General features: G+C 37.6%; 1 non-coding gene across 1 annotated transcript; it reads right to left on the bottom strand.

Moving 5' to 3' along the window:
• Window positions 1–12,582: 12,582 nt before the first annotated feature.
• Window positions 12,583–12,689, bottom strand: LOC124521370 (U6 spliceosomal RNA). Its single transcript, XR_006964469.1, has one exon. It is a non-coding gene; the product is annotated as a U6 spliceosomal RNA (small nuclear RNA).
• Window positions 12,690–17,016: the final 4,327 nt, after the last annotated feature.

Genomic DNA, 17,016 nt, shown 5'->3' with positions numbered 1-17,016 from the left:
ACTCTCTACCAAGGCAGAGTTAGGGAGTTAGGTACCATCACTTGCACTTGGCATGGTGGGAAAGTGGCAGAGTGAGGAGTGGAAAACTTCACGGTGATAAGCTCTGATTAGAGACTGTCGGAGGGAAAAGCTAGAGGAGAACTAACTAGAAGCAGGGCATCTTATATGATTGGTTTGGGGAGAATGTTTGCCTTTCTCTGGTTGGTCCTGAGTTTGAGGCAAAAAAAAAAAAAAAAAAAAAAAATAGGGAAGCTGACAGTCATTGACCAAGTCCTGATCATTCTGGGCAGATTACTGTAGAAGTTGTGGTTTAGCTTCTCAGACTGGTTGCTACAGACTTGTGGGTCAGAGTTACATTGTCATATTTGATCAGTTCATATATTCAGTCTCTCAGGAAGTCACCCAATTTGTGTTATTCCGCTAATAATAGTCTGGTTCTGTTTAACGGTAATGCTGATAAAATGCTATTTACATTATCATGCTATATATGCATGCTGTGAGGTTTCCTACAATAAAAAGTTAAATAAATACTACAAAGTATATGCATATACACACACACACACTTGTAATATTATACATGTATAATATATACATGTATGTGTGTGTGTGTGTGTGTGTATAATTGTGGAAAAAGGCTAATTCTAAGAAAAATGAAAAGGTTGGTACCTCTACTAGTTCCTATATAATTTTTTACCTGAGAAGTTTCATTTTAAAATGTGTAATTATGATGGACTTAGAGTTCTTCTCCAAAAACCATTCTCCAGTACTCTCATTTTAGTTAGGCATGTGGTCATGCTGAGTGAAGACAGCATTTCCCATCCTCCTGTGCAGCCAGGTGGCCATGTAAGTGAAGGATGAGCACAGTTTCTCATGCTCCACTTAGCTGAGAGAGAAATAAACTTCTATCTTCTGCAAGCCACTGTTATGTTGAGCCCCTGTTACACTCCACGAATCTACACTCAATAATACAAAGTTTAATTTTTCTTTTGTGCACAGTTCTGGCCTTGATACTGTGATTTTTTTGTAACTAATTGAAATCAAGGGAAATAAAGTTATTTACAGATAAACACTCAAAAGTGGTTTTTTACATGGAGCAGGTACCCTTTAGTAGAAAACAAAAGATACTTTTCAAGTGTCTGAAAATTAATTTCTTTTTAAAATTTCTATATAAATGTGTATGTGTCACCTATCCAGAAAAAAGGTAAATGTTTGGTTAAAATACATTAATAATTATAAGTTTCATGATAAACTTCAAGAAAAGAAAAGAAAAAGGACAAATAAAATACCAGGAATGAAAAAAGAATATCACTACAAAGCCACTTGGCATTGAAATGATTAAAGCTTATTATGAACATTTTGTCAGTAAATTTGAAAATTTTATTTGAAATGTACAAAATCCTAGAAAAACATGAAATCTAAAACCAACAAAAGGAGAAATAGAAATAGGAATGTTGAATAATTTTAAGTCTACATGAGGTATCTCTGCTCCTATCAAAGTCTACTTGGGCTCTGAATTCCAACTGTAGCCGTTTCAAAGAGTTTGCTCCTAAAGTTATTCTTTCTTTTCCCAATATCATAGCTATTTTTCCTGGATCCTTGCTATCAGCATGTAAACATGGGCTCATGTCTAATACTCTTTCTTTTCTTTTTTTAACTTTTTTTAAAAGTTTTTTTAGTGTTTATTTTTGAGAGAGAGAGAGACAGGGTGCTAGCAGGGAAGGGGCAGAGAAAGAGGGGGACACAGACTCTGAAGCAGGCTCCAGGCTCTGAGCTGGTCAGCACAGAGCCCAAGGCAGGGGCATGACCTGAGCCAAAGTCAGATGCTTAACCAACTGAGCCACCCAGGCGCTCCATGTCTAATACTCTTAAAAAAGGAAAACCCCACATCTTTGATATCACACACTCCCACTCCTCAATATTTCTGAGTCTTTTCATAGAAAAACTCCTTGAAAGGAGCCATGATACTGACGTCTCTACTTTGGCCCCATCTGGACCGCCATAACCATGCTGTTGTCTTCACCGCTATACTAAAAGTGCTCTTGACAACCAACCATTTTCATGGCGCCAAATCAACTGGATGCTTCTATGTTCTTATCTTACTTTAAACTCTCTGTAGGATTTCACACTTTCAACCACTCCCTTTTTCCTGAAATACTCTTCCATGAGACCACACAGTCCCGGTTTCCTTTCTACTTTACTACCTGTTCTTTCTCAGTCTCCTTTACTGATTACTTGTCCTCTGCTTGATTTCTACATGTTGAATTTAGTTCTGTGATGAATTCTCTTTTCTAACTGTGCATTCTCCTTAGGCACCCTCATCCATTTTTTAGATTTATGCATCTATATTTTGAGAACTCCCAAATCTCTATCTTGATCCTTGCTTTCCCCCTGAAACTCTATCACATTCAACAGCATATTTATCTTCTCTGTAAGAATATTTAGAACATATCTCAAACTTAAAATGGCAAAACAGAACTTTGTCCTCAAACCTCAAGTCTATCCCGTCCCATAAATGGGTGCACAATCTAGCCAGTTAATCACACCTGACTTCTAATCTCTCAGGACCTCCTGTTGAATATATCCTAAATATATCCTGAATCCATTCACTTCTTTCCATGTACTAGTCCAAGGCAACATCACCTCTTGCCTCAATTACTGAAACTCCTAACTAGCCTTTTTACTTTGGCTCTTGCCCTGTAAAAGTATTCCCCACATAGTACCCAGAGCAATCATTTTAAAACTTAGATCATGTCATTTACATACTTAAACCCCATCCAATGACTTCTTTAAATTTAGAATGACATCCTGTACAATATAGTTCTTCCTGCCTACTTTTGAACATCATCGTATGCCACTCTCTAGCTTACTCACTACACTTCACTACAAATCTCAAATTGATTGCATCAATTATCTATTTCTGCTTAACAAATTACCACAAGATCAGTAGCTGTCACATTTATTATCCCACAGTTCCCATGGGTCAATCTCATTTATTTGGTTGCCAGTGGGAATGGGGGGTAGTTAGAGTAGGGGGGAGGGTACGGAAACGTGTGAAAGTGGTCCAAGGAAACAAACTTCTGGTTATAAGATGAATAAGTTCTGGGGATGTAATGTATAGCGTGGTGACTACAGTTAACAATACTGCATTCTATACTTGCAAGTTGCTAAGAGAGTAGATCTTAAAAGTTCTCAAGACACACACACACACATACACACACACACACGGTAGCCATGTGAGGTGATAAAAATTTTAACTAACCTTGATGCAGTAATCATTTCACAATATATACCTATATCAAATCATCATATTGTACAGCTTAAACTTACACAATGCCATATGTCAATTATAATTCAATAAAGCTTGAAAAAATATCGCTTAAGAGATTCCTACATCCCAGTGCATGCAGAAGCAGTTCATTCATTTTTGTTTCTGTATAGTATTCCATTGGATTCATATACCACTGTTTTCTTAAACCATCCTACTGTTTATGAACATTTGGGTATACCCAGTTTTTTGGCTATTGTGAATAATGCTGCTGTGAATATTTTATCCATGTGTTTTGAGCAATACACATATGCATTTCTATTCTGTAAGTATCTAAGGAGTAGAATTGCTGGGCTTCAAGGAATGCATTGCTGAGCATTAGCAAATACTATCAGATAGTTTTCCAAAGTGGCTGGGCCAATTTGTAAGAGCATTCATTATGTGACAATTCCAGTAACTCTACTCCTTGCCAATACTTGATATTGTCAGTCTTTCTAATTTTAATCATTCTGATAGGTGTATAGTAAATCATAATGTGATTTTAATTTGTTTTACTTGAAAATAATAAAGTAGGGAAAAGTTGAATGTGTTGCCATATCTCTTAAGTGCCAATTCAAGTCTTTTGTCTACTTTTTTACGGAGCTGTTTGCCTTTTCTAATTGAGTTGTAGGAGTTTATAATATAGTTTAGATGTGAGTCCTTATCATTTACATATATTTCTTTTCCCTCTAGTGGCTTGGCTTTTCATTCGGTAATAGTATGTTTTAATAAGCAAGAGTTCCTAATTTTAATGTATTGCAAGTTAACAATTTTATCTTTCAGTCTTTTGTTTTACAGCTAGCACTTTTTGAGTTCTATTTAAATTATAAAAGCTCTGTGATCTGGCACAATCATTTTTCATCTGAGCAAATTAAGATTAATTGTCCAAAGTTCTATGGGCAATTAGTGGTCCTCTCAACCCTTCAACCATTTGGACTCCAAGTCTAGTGCTCTTCTCAATTTTTAAATTATTATTTCCCTCTTCAAATTTATTAATATAGATTTTTAAATCCTAAACTTTATTGGTAAATCACTAAAACTGTCCTTTACTGTTACCACTATGAGTTGTGTTTATTTTTTTATATTATTTAGTATAGTCTAAGTGATTCACGTTATACTAAGTATTATGTAAGACTTTATGGGGTTTGGGGATCACAACAAAAATCTCATTGGGCAACTATAGTACAATGTCACAACCAGGATCTTGACATTGATATAGGCAAGATATAGAAGATTTGCATCACCACAGAATCATCTTGCGTCTTTTCATATCCACACCCACTCTGTCCTACCCCCAACCCTTACTGATGTCCTGGCAACCATGAGTCTCTTCTCCATTTCTATACATTGTTATTTTAAGAATGTTGTGTAAATGGAATCATACAGTAAGTAACCTTTTGGGATTGGTTTATTTCACTCAGCATAATTCTCCGAAGATTCATCCAGGTTGTTATATGCACCAATAATGTGTTTTTTTGTTTGTTTTCTTTGGGTAAATATCCAGTAATGGAACGGTAGTTCTATTTTTAAGTTTTTAAGGAACATCCGTACTTTTTTCCACAGTGGCTGCACCAATTTGCATTCCTACCAACAGTGCATGAGGGTTCTTTTTCCTCTGCATCCTGGCCAACACTTGTTATTTCTTGTGTTTTTGATCTTAGCTATTCTTACAGGAGTGAGGTAATATCTCATTGTGGCTTTAATTTGCATTTCCCTGCTAATTAATTAGGTTGAGCATTTTTTCATTGGTCCATTGGCTATCTGTATGGAAAAATGTCTATTCAGGTCCTACACCCATTTTTAATCAGATTGTTAAGTTTTTTTTGATGTCGAGTTGTAGAAGTTCTCTATATATTTTGGGTATTAACCCCTTATCAGATATGTCATTTGCAAATGTACTCTCATTCAGTAGGTTGACTTTTTGTTTTATTGATGGTTTCCTTTGTTGTGCAAGAGCTTTTTATTTTGTTATAATCCCAGCAGTTCAATTTTGCTTTTGTTTCCTTTGTCTGAAGAAATATATCTAGAACAATGTTTCTACAGCTGATATCAAAGAAATTACTGACCCTATGTTCTCTTCTAGGATTTTTATGGTTTCAGGTCTTGCATTTAGATCCTTAATCCATTTTGAGTTTATTTTTGGGTATGGTGGAAGAAAGTGGTCGTTTTCCTAACACCATTTATTGAAGACACTGTCTTTTCCCCATCGCATATTCTTGCCTCCTTTGTCAGAGATTAATTGATCATATAAGTGTAGGTTTATTTCTGGGCTCCCTTTCTGTTCTATTAATCTATGTGTCTATCTTTGTGCCAGTACCATAGTGTTTTGAGTACAGCTTTATAGTAATTTGCTTTTTATTGTTACAAACTCTCCTAATTATTTTTGACACGAAAGGAACAATGACATTAATCAATAGGTGTCATACTTTAAGGAATCACACAACAGTGGTTAAATGATAACAGTTGTAACTTCTGTTTCATGTATGTCTGGAAACCAGTGTTGAAAAGTCATTTAGATTAAACTGAGATCACTTTAGTAGAGGAGGTGTATGACAACAATCAAATCCCCTTGGTAACAATCAGTTTACAACTTTCCATGTATACTTACAGAACTGTAAATTTTAGAAAATATAGCTTTTTTTTTGACATAATTGTCTCGTCATTTAAAAGCCCTCATATACATAACCAAACACACAGGCTCCCCTGAAAGTCTGAGCACTTGCAGGAGCCATGATGATGTGAAGCGCTATACTGAAGAGATATCCTAAATGCTGTGTGCTCTAGTTCCTTGGAATTGCTTGTTCTTTTTTGAATGAGAATCGTATCCTAGGATTCTCTGACCACCTCAGATGCATATTTGAGTGCATTTCCTCTCTCTCTCCGTGCCATCTAAATCCCAGCCTCTGGATCAGGTTTGGATGGGACAGCCTTCCTAGGACAGGCACAGCCTGCAGTTCATCCCAGGAAGGGCTGAATAACCCTAGAGCCCCAGGAAAACCAGGGACACCTGGGGCTGTATTAAAGTAGAGGAAGAGAGAAGGGCAAGAGCATTTGGAGACATAAAAGAAAATGAGGCCAGAGAGGAAACATATTTGTATTCTATTACGACATTAAAAACACACACACAAATTTGTAGCCTTACAACAACATATATTTATTGTCTCACAATAATCACCAGTAATCTTTCCTCAGAAAGCATTGATGATCAACCTTATGTTTTTATGTCCCTTGGTGACAGGGTGACTGATCTTCCCCGAGTCCATCGAGCCCCTCATTACTAGATATGAATACATATATTTTTTAACCTAGTGTTGCTCATTGGGGGGAGCTTAGTGTAACACAAATGATGGAAAGCTTAAAAGTGATATATATTCTCTGTTAAGTCCCATTGACAAACAAACATGTTTGTGTTTGTCTTAGATCATCTGTTTTTGCATTTGGTAAAGCATTTTTAACAGAGTGCATGGATAACAAAAGAATTCCAGTAAGTACAATGTGAAGGAACAATGCAACATTGGAATAGACTTGAACAGACAGGAGAAAAAAATCCAAAGAATCCTTTACATACATCTTGATAAAGGGTAAGGAAATTTATGATTATTTATGAGGAAAGATGGAGTATGTGGATTGAACAAACATGTATGTAATGTATATTCCCATGTTCACTTTGTGGTGGAGACTTGACATCAGAACAAGGCAAAGTTCAGTCCCTGACATCAGGAGATTACTTTAGAACGGAGAAGGGGCTATGGACTTGCTCCAAGAGCTGGTATAACCTGGATGGGTCTTAGGCTTGTGGTCTAGGTTAAGGCATGCAGGGCCTTGCTTGTTCCTAGGCTGGAACCATATCAGTGGACCTGGAGTCCAGGCCCTTGCAGAGACAGCTAATGAGTTTGTGGGTGGGGTCTGAAAAGACACAATAGCTGATCAGGGGGAAACAGTTACCTGAAAAACAAACTTTAAACTTTCTGGTAGTTTAATCTCATTAACTCTATGGGGCACAGTTTCAGTTCCCCCCTGAGTTTTGATCACTTTTCAATCGTGAAGAATTGGGATGATGACCTCTCTGGCTACTTCCTCATTGCTTCAGATAAGGTAAGTTTTGGGTAAAGAGCATTTTTTGTAAGTCTTTTTTTTTTTTTTTTAATTTTTAGTTGACCTCTACTTAGTTAACATACAGTGCAATATTGGTTTCAGGAGCAGAATTCAGTAATTCATTACTTATATACAACACCCAGTGCTCATCACAAGCACCCTTCTTAATACCCATCACCCATCTAGTTCATCCCCCACCCACATCCCTCCACCAACTCTCAGTTTGTTCTCTTTTTCATCTTTCCCATATGTTCATCTATTTTGCTTCATAAATTCCACATAGATGAGTGAAATCATATATTTGTCTTTCTCTGACTGACGTATTTTGCTTAGCACAACACACTCTAGCTCCACCCTGTCATTGCAAACAGCAAGATTTCATTCTTTTTGATGGCTTAGTAATATTTCATTATATATATATACATATATACATACATATATGTATATATATGTATATGTATATATGTATATATATACACACAATGAAATAATACTATGTATAGTATATATATAGTATAAATATATATATATATATACATATATATATATATATATATATATATATCACATCTTCTTTATTCATTCATCAGTCAATGGGCATTTTTGCCATAGTTTGGCTATTGTTGATAATGCTGCTATAAACATTGGGGTACATGTACCCCTTCAAATCTGTATTTTTGTATCCTTCGAGTACATACCTATTAGTGCAATTGCTAGGTTGTGAGGTAGTTCTATTTTTAATTTTGTGAGGAAACTTCATACTGTTTTCCAGAGTTGCTGTACCAGTTTGCATTTCCACCAACAATTCAATAGGGTTCCCCTTTCTCCACATCCTCACCAACACCTATTGTTTCTTGTGTTGTTAATTTTAGCCATTCTGACATGTGTGAGTGGTATCTCATTTTGCTTTTGATTTGTATTTCCCTGATGATGAGTCATGTTGAACATTTTTTCATGTGTCTGTTAGCCATCTGGATGCTTTCTTTGGAAAAGTGTCGATTCATGTCTTCTGCTCATTTCTTCACTGGATTGTTTGTTTCTTGGGTGCTGAGTTTGATAAGTTTTTTGTAGACTTTGGATACCAACCCTTTATCAGATATGTCATTTGCATATATCTTCTCCTATTCTTAGGCTGCCTTTTAGTTTTGTTGATTGTTTCCTTCACTATGTAGAAGTTTTTTATCCTGTTAAGTCCCAATAGTTCTTTTTTGTTTGTTTGTTTGTTTGTTTGTTTGTTTGTTTGTTTTGTTTCCCTTGCCTCCAGAGACATGTCTGGTAAGAAGTTGCTATGGTCAAGGTCAAAGAGGTTGCTCCTGTGTTCTCCTCTAGGGTTTTGATGGTTTCTTGTCTCACATTAGGTCTTCAATCCATTTTGACTTATTTTTATGTATAGTGTAAGAAAGTCCAGTTTCATTCTTCTGCATGTTGTTTTCCAGTTTTCCCAACACCACTTTTTAAAGACACTGTCTTTTTTCCATTGGCAATTTTTTTCTGCTTTGTCAAAGATTAGCTGACCAAAGAATTGTGGGTCCATTTCTGGGTTTTCTATTCTGTTCCACTATGTATCTGTATCCATCTATGTATCTGTTTCTGTACCAGTACCATACTATCTTGATGACTACAGCTTTGTGATATAGCTTGAAATCCAGAATTGTGATGCCTCCATTTTATTTTTCTTTTTCAGTATTGCTTTGGTTATTCGGGGTCTTTTGTGGTTCCTTACAAATTTTAGGATTGTTTGTTCTAGCTCCATGAAAAATGCTGGTGGTATTTTGATAGGGTGGTATTTGATAGGGTATTTTAACAATATTTGGTTCTTCTAATCCATGAGCATGGAATGCTTTTCCATTTCTTTGTGTTCTCTTCAATTTCTTTCATAAGTGTTCTACAGTTTTCAGAGTACAGATCTTTTATCTCTTTGGTGAGGTTTATTCCTAGGTATCTGTTTTTGGTGCAATTGCAAATGGGATTGATTCCTTGATTTCTTTCTCTGATGCTTCATTTTTGGTGTATAAAATGCAACAGATTTCTGCATGTTGATTTTATATCCTTTGACTGCTAAATTCATGTATTAGTGCTAGCAATTTTTTGGTGAAGTCTTTTGGGTTTTCCACATAAAGTATCATGTCGTCTGCAAATAGTGAAAGTTTGATGTCTTCCTTGCTGATCTGGATGCCTTTTATTTCTTTTTGCTGTCTTATTGCTGAGGCTAAGACTTCCAGTACTATGTTAAATAGTAATGGTGACAGTGGACATCCTTGTCTTCTTCCTGACCAAAGGGGAAAGGCTCTCAATTTTTCCCCATTGAGGATGATATTAGCTGTGGGTCTTTCACATATGGCCTTTATGACTGTGAGGTGTGGTGCATCTATCATTACTTTTTTGAAGGTTTTTATCAAGAATAGATGCTGTACTTTGTCAAATGCTTTTTCTGCATCTATTGCCAGGATCATCTTCCACTGTTTTCTTGTTGCTCTTTTTGTTGTTGTTTCTGTACCAGTTATTTCTGCTCTAATCTTTATTATTTCCCTTCTTCTGTTTGCTTTAGGCTTAATTTGCTATTCCTTTTCTAGTTCCTTTAGGCATAGGTTTAGGTTGTATACTTGAGACTTTTGTTGCTTCTTGATGTAGGCCTGTATTGCAAAATATTTCTCTCTTAGGACTGCCTTTGCTGCATCCCAAAGGTTTTGGACTACTGTGTTTTCATTTTCATTTGCTTCTATGTACTTTTTTTATTTGTCTTTAATTCCTGGTTAACCCATTCATTCTTTAGTAGGATATTCTTTTTTTAAATTTTTTAAATATTTATTTTTGAGATAGAGCATGAGCAGGGGAGGGGCAAGAGAGAGGGAGACACAGAATCTAAAGCAGGCCTCAGGCTCTGAGCTGTCAGCAGAGAGCCTGATGTGGGACTCAAGCTCATGGACTGCAAGATCATGACCTGAGCCTAAGTCAGACGCTTAACCAACTGAGCCACCCAGACGCCCCAAGTAGGATATTCTTTAACCTCCATGTATTTGTGGTCTTTCTAAAATTTTTCTTGTGGTTGCCTTCATGTTTCATAGCATTGTGGTCTGAAAATATGCATGGTATGATTTCAGTCTTTTTGTATTTGTTGAGGACTGATTTGTGACCAAGTATGTGATCTATTCTGGAAAATGTTTCATGTGCACTTGAAAAGAATGTGTACTCTGCTGCTTTAGGATGAAATCTTCCGAAAATGTCTGTTAAGTCCATCCAGTGAAGTGTGTCATTCAAAACTATTGTTTCCTTTTTTTAAAAAAATTATTTATTGTTTAATTTACATCCAAAGAGCATATGGTGCAACAATGATTTCAGGAGTAGATTCCTTAGTGCTCCTTACCCATTTAGACTACCCCCCCTCCGACAACCACTTTAGCAACCCTCTGTTTGTTCTCTATATTTCAGAGTCTTTTATGTTTTGTTCTCCTCCCTGGTTTTATATTATTTTTGTTTCCCTTCCCTTATGTTCGTCTGGTTTCTATCTTAAAGTCCTCATATGAGTGAAGTCATATGATATTTGTCTTTCTCTGACTACTTTCGCTTAGCATAATACACTCCAGTTCTATCCATGTAGTTGCAAATGGCAAGATTTCATTCTTTTTGATTGCCAAGTAATACTCCACTTTGTGTATATACCACATCTTCTTTATCCACTCATCCGTCGATGGACATTTGAGTTCTTTCCATGCTTTGGCTATTGTTGATAGCGCTGTTATAAACACTGGGGTGCATGTGATCTTTTGAAACAGCACACCTATATCCCTTGGATAGATACCTAGTAGTGCAATTGCTGGGTTGTAGGGTAGTTCTATTTTTAATTTTCAAAACCATTGTTTCCTTGTTGATTTTCTGCTTAAATGATCTGCCGTCCATTGTTGTACGTGGGGTGTTAAAGTCCCCTACTATTATTGTATTATTATCAATGAGTTTCTTTATGTTTGTTACTAATTGATTTATATATTGGGTATTTACAAGTTGGGGGCATAAATATTTACAATTGTTAGATCTTCTTGATGGATAAACCCCTTGATTATGATATAATACCCTTCTTCATCTCTTGTTACAGTCCTTACTTTAAAATCTAGTTTGTCTGATATAAGTATGGCTACTTCAGCTTTCTTTGATGTCCATTAGCATGATAGATGGTTCTCCATCCCCCTACCTTCCATCTGCAGGTGTCTTTAGATCTAAAATGAGTCTCTTGTAGGCAGCATATAGATTTATCTTGATTTTTTTTAATCCATTCTGATAACCTGTGTCTTTTTTTTAATGTTTATTTATTTATTTTGAGAGAGAGAGAGAGTGTGTGAGCTGGAGAGGGGCAGAGGGAGAGGGAGAGAGAGAATCCCAAGCAGACTCCACATTGTCACTGCAGAGTCTGATGTGGAGCTTGATCTCATGAACCATGAGCTCATGACCTGAGCTGTCAAGAATTAGTAGATTAAGCAACTAAGCCACTCACGCACCCCTGACACCCTATGTCTTTTAATTGGAGCATTTAGTCCATTTACATTCAGAGTGATTATTAAAAGATACAAATTTAATGCCATTGTGTTACCTGTAGAGTTGGTGTTTTGGTGATCTATGTTCCTTTCTAGTCTTTGTTGCTTTTGGTCTCCCCCCACCTCACTCAAAGAGTATCCCTTAATATTTCCTTCAGGTCTGGTTTAGTGGTCACAATCTCCCTAAGTTTTTGGTTTGTCTGGGAAACACTATCTCTCCTTCTATTCTGAATGACAGCCTTGCCAGATAAAGTATTCTTGGCTGCATATTTTTCCCATTTGGCACATCGAGTGTTTCCTGCCATTCCCTCCTGGCCTGACAAGTTTTTGTGGACAGATCTGCAAACATGATCTGTCTTCCCCTGTAGGTTAAAGATTTTTTTTTCCCTTGCTGCTTTCAGGATTCTTTCTTTATTTGTGTATTTTGTGAATTTGACTATGATATGCCTGGTGATGGCTGGCTTTTGTTGAATTTAATGGGAGTTCTTTGTGCTTCTTGGATTTTGATGTCTGTGTCCTTCCCCAGATTAGGGAAGTTTTCAGCTGTTATTTGCTCAAACAAACCTTCTGCCCCCTTTTTCCTCTCTTCATCTTCTGGGACTCCTATGTTGTTATGTTTTAGTAAGTCACTAAGTTCCCTAAGTCTACCTTCATGGTAAACATATGAAAAACTTCATGAATTTTCATGTCATCCTTCTGCAGAGGCCATACTAATCTTCTCTGTATTGTTCCAATTGTAGTATATGTGCTGCCAAAGAAAGCACACATTTTTTATTTGTAAATCTGAGCTGTAACATGCCTATATGCAGGACTAAGCAGAAGTTTTTAATCTATAGGTCTTAGCAGCAAGGGAAATAGAAGCAACAAAGAGTCAGACATGCTAAATTTTCTCCTGTTATAATTTTCCATTGTCAATCTTTATTCCATTTCTATGGAACAGGGGCAGAGGTGGTCTTCTGTAACTGCTTCAAGCCAAAATAGGGCACAGAAGGGCTTTGGAATGGAAGGATTTAACATGGTACAGGCTGTAACTCCCTTATTCTAAGGGATGGGGTATCACAGATCTTTCCTTATCTGAGAACTTGGATATTTTTCTGCATGGTTTGGTACTATATGACATTATTAGTTTTATCCCCAAGTATACTCCCAGAAATATTAACAGTAGAGTCAAATCCAGTTTTTCATTCCCTCTAAAACTGATCTGATATTGATGGGTATCCAACAGATCAGTAAACCAGTCCCAGCCACCTTGGAAAAGGGGGGGGGGGGTATGGTGGTCAATGGTTTCTTGTAGCCAAGTGGCTTCCTGCTTGATTTTATATGGATTCTTATTTCCCAGGAGGAGTTAATATGGGTGAAGGCAAGTGGTATCAGACATTGTATAGATTCTGCCTTTTTCAGCAAGCAATCAGTAATTAACAAGAGGCATTTCAATGGAAATAAAAGAAACACAGGTTAATTGTTGGAGCAAACTATAGGCCCAGTGTCTGAGTCCAAGTCCTAGAGAGAAGATTTTTAGGTGTCAGGCTTGAAGCATCCTCAGAAAGAGTGGGAGCACACAGCAGCAATCTGATGGATTTTTCTGTTTTGTAGTTCAAATGTCTCTGGTGCTCCTTTTGAGTGGCTCATAGAGAACAGGCATGAACATTGTCTATACATGAGCTATTGTGGCAATTTTTCTGAAGTTTATCTCAAGTTGTCCAACTTCGGTTTGCAGGACTTCAGGAAAAAGAAAGTTTTAGTTCTTAATGATTTTAAGATAAGAGAACAGGAGAAGATTGTAATCTTTAGTTTGGAGAGTCATGGTCAGATATTTGAGGAAACGAGAAGAATTCAGTGTCAGTCCAGTTTTATAGGCAAACAACAAACATTCAAAGATAATTAACCAGACGTAGAACCTAACATGCACAAAAATGTGTTATTGAAATACAACCTTTCTCTTTAAACTCATCTTCTTTCCTGTCAAAGATAGCCAAATTAAGGCTAATTTGCTCATAAGGGGTGAAGCATCTGAGTTCAGCTCAGGTCATGATCTCACGGTTTGTGGGTTCAAGCCCCACCTCTGGTTCTGCACTGACAGCCTGGAGCCTGCTTTGGATTCTGTGTCTCCTCTCTGCCCCCCTCCCCCACTCACACTCTGTCTCTCTCACTCAAAAATAAATAAACGTTTTTAAAAAAAATTTTAAAGACTAATTTGTTTGTGAAATAAGTCTAGTTTTTACAAACTTGGCCAAATTATTTGCATGTGCACAGTAAGAATAGTGATTGACCATATAGGTTTTTTTTTTTTTTATTTGCTTTGCTAGACCTTTTTATAAAGAATTTCAAATGGAGACTCTAACAGCTTTTTAAGGCCAGACACCAAGCCAAATAACTTGCCATTAGATTCATCTGCAATACCTGTAGATTGGGCGAATTCCTCTCTTCTCAAGGTCCCCAAAATATCCTGAGGTTCCTGCACCTGCCAGGAAGTGACATCTTCTACTCACCTGGTAAGTCTGCTGGGAACTCTGTAAGCAAGGTATCAGGCCAACATTTCCAAGAGCTCTATTGGTTCCTTAAAATCGACCTGAGCTCCTTAAAGTCATATGGTCATATCTGAGTCTATGCATGCATCTCTCAAATATGACATTTCAGTCAAAGCCTTAGTAATATAGCCAATGTTTCCAATGGTGTCGTGTTATAAGAACATATTTTTATTGAACTAATCCAAATAATTATAATTCCATAAGAGAAAGAAGAATATTCATTGAGAGTTTTTTAATTCTGGAGGGTTCAGTTATGGAGAAAAGGTAAATGCTTATATTTTTTTCATAAAGGAATATTTTATCAAATTTTGTAAGTCATAGATGTCTTAAGAGAAAAAGTTTCCCTGAATCTGGAAACGCAAACAGTAGAGAACCAGCAATGTTTGTTGTTTTCATACAACATACGTTGTTTTCAGCAATGTTTTCATACGTTTCCTAACAGACCCAGATATCTTTAGCTTTTCTGTAATGAGACAACACAGACAAACCTTGTGGTTTAGTCATTAATGTTTCAGTATTTTATCTTATTTACAAAAGACTTAGAAATCCAATGAATTCAACCCAATTTATCATTTAACGTAGCAAAACCCCCAAAGTTTTGGGTTACCAAAGATTTTGGAAGTTATTTAAAAGTGTATCCGTAAACTTTTTTACCTAACCTACTGGCTCTTAACAATTACCCATGAAAACTTTATGAGACAGACAAAAATCAACCATCATTTTCAGTCACTTTTTGTTGGCAAATTGCAACTGAGATAACACAAGCTTATTTGACTTGAGTAAACCTTGGTAGAATAAAGGTTTTACATTCATGAGGATAACTCAAAAGACACGTTTATTTTCATTAAGCCAACAACCTTGAAGCAGCTTTAATCCCAAATATGTTGCACCTGTGTCCCTCACAAGTCAATCCACTGCTTCCCCACAGTCGGTGTTACCTGGGGCTTCCGCGGGGCGCTTTGGTCCAGGGGAGCACGTGGGCCTCTTCATGCTGATGGAGGAGGTCCTCCAGTTTGAACCTCATAGGGAGGTGGCCCAGCGGCTTGGGGTGCTTTTTGCTCCTTGATAGTGAGGGTGGGAGGAGCGGGAGCCTGTGACGTGGAGACACTGATGATGGAATGGGGCGGGGCTGTGTGAGCACCCAGGTGCCGGTGTAGGAGGAGGGGGAGGAGGAAGCATCAGGTGTGCTGCTGGCAAGGCCGGAGGCAGATTGAAACTTTGGGACTAACGACATCTTTTTTTTTTTTCCTCTTTAATAATTTCCATCTCCTGGGGCGCCTGGGTGGCTTAGGTCATGATCTCACAGTTCGTGGTTTGAGCCCTGCACCAGGCTCTGTGCTGACAGCTCGGAGCCTGGAGGCTGCTTCAGATTCTGTCTCTCTCTCTCTCTGCCCCTCCCCCGCTTGCGCCCCTGTCTCTGTCTCTCAAGAATGAATAAACTTAAAAAAAAAAAAAAAATAGGGGCGCCTGGGTTGCTCAGTCGGTTAAGCTTCTAATTTCAGCTCAGGTCATGATCTCGTGGTTCAGGAGTTCCAGCCCAGCGTCCGGCTCCGTGCTGACCGCTCAGAGCCTGGAGCCTGCCTCGGATTCTGTGTCTCCCTCTCTCTCTCCCTCTCCTCCCCCCCCCCTCCCCGCGCCTCTCCCCAACTCGTGCTCTGTCTCTCTCTCAAAAATAAATAAAAACATTAAAAGAACATAATTTCCATCTCCTCTCTTTTCCTCCTACAGAACAGGCTTTTTCTCTGGTTGACTTTCAGCCTTCTGGAAGAGCCAAGAGGAGCAGGCAGCAGGCTGGGCATTGGTTCTGGGGCTTGTGCCTGGAGGTGGGGCTGGATTTAGGATTTCTAGTGTCTGCCTGTCTTCCTCCTCCTCTTCCTCATTATCCTGACTATTCGGAAGGGACAGTATTGAGGTGTCTAAAATTTTTGTTCATCTTTATCTCCTTGGACCACCAGTTAGGTCCCTTCCTGTGATGCATCTTTATTATGGAGTCACATAAAAGTCTAAATGTAGGGAGTTTTATCCCAGATCGTGTGAAAACATCATTGAAAAATATTTGGGTTTTTATCTTTTTGAGTTTTAGAATGCCCACTTTTGACATGCGCTCGCCTTTAAATCAATTAAATAGAGCTCCATTACAAGTTCATTTTAGCTACATACTACCCGGAGGTAAAGAAAATACCTCACATTTATAACACACATGGGCACAAACAAGATGCAGACAAAATTTAGCCTTTGTTTCACTAATATTTGTGCAGAGGACATTAAAGACCCAATTGCCAAATAGCCCCCTTTTATTAAAACAAAACTAATAATGAGACAGCGTCATAACTTATGGAGCCCTTAATTATTTTTCTAGTTAGAACACGGCCATTTTGTGCAAAGATACCAGAAGCCGCAGGAACAAACACGAACAAACAAGCCCTGAGAATCTCTATAACTGGAGACTCCTCCCCATAAGCTGGGGGCTTCACTGACTCCACCAAGTAACTCCCTAGTTTCTGGGTACTTGGTCTTATAGCTGGGTTTCTCTAATTGTGCATATAAGAAAACGAATTCAGAC

This window comes from Lynx rufus, unplaced genomic scaffold, assembly GCF_022079265.1.
Source record: "Lynx rufus isolate CCGP_SWC_20201006 ecotype Redwood Valley unplaced genomic scaffold, mLynRuf1.p SCAF_3, whole genome shotgun sequence".
NCBI classification, from domain to species: Eukaryota; Metazoa; Chordata; class Mammalia; order Carnivora; family Felidae; genus Lynx; species Lynx rufus.
Note: the sequence above shows the minus strand (reverse complement) of the source record. Positions and strands in the feature narration are given on the sequence as shown.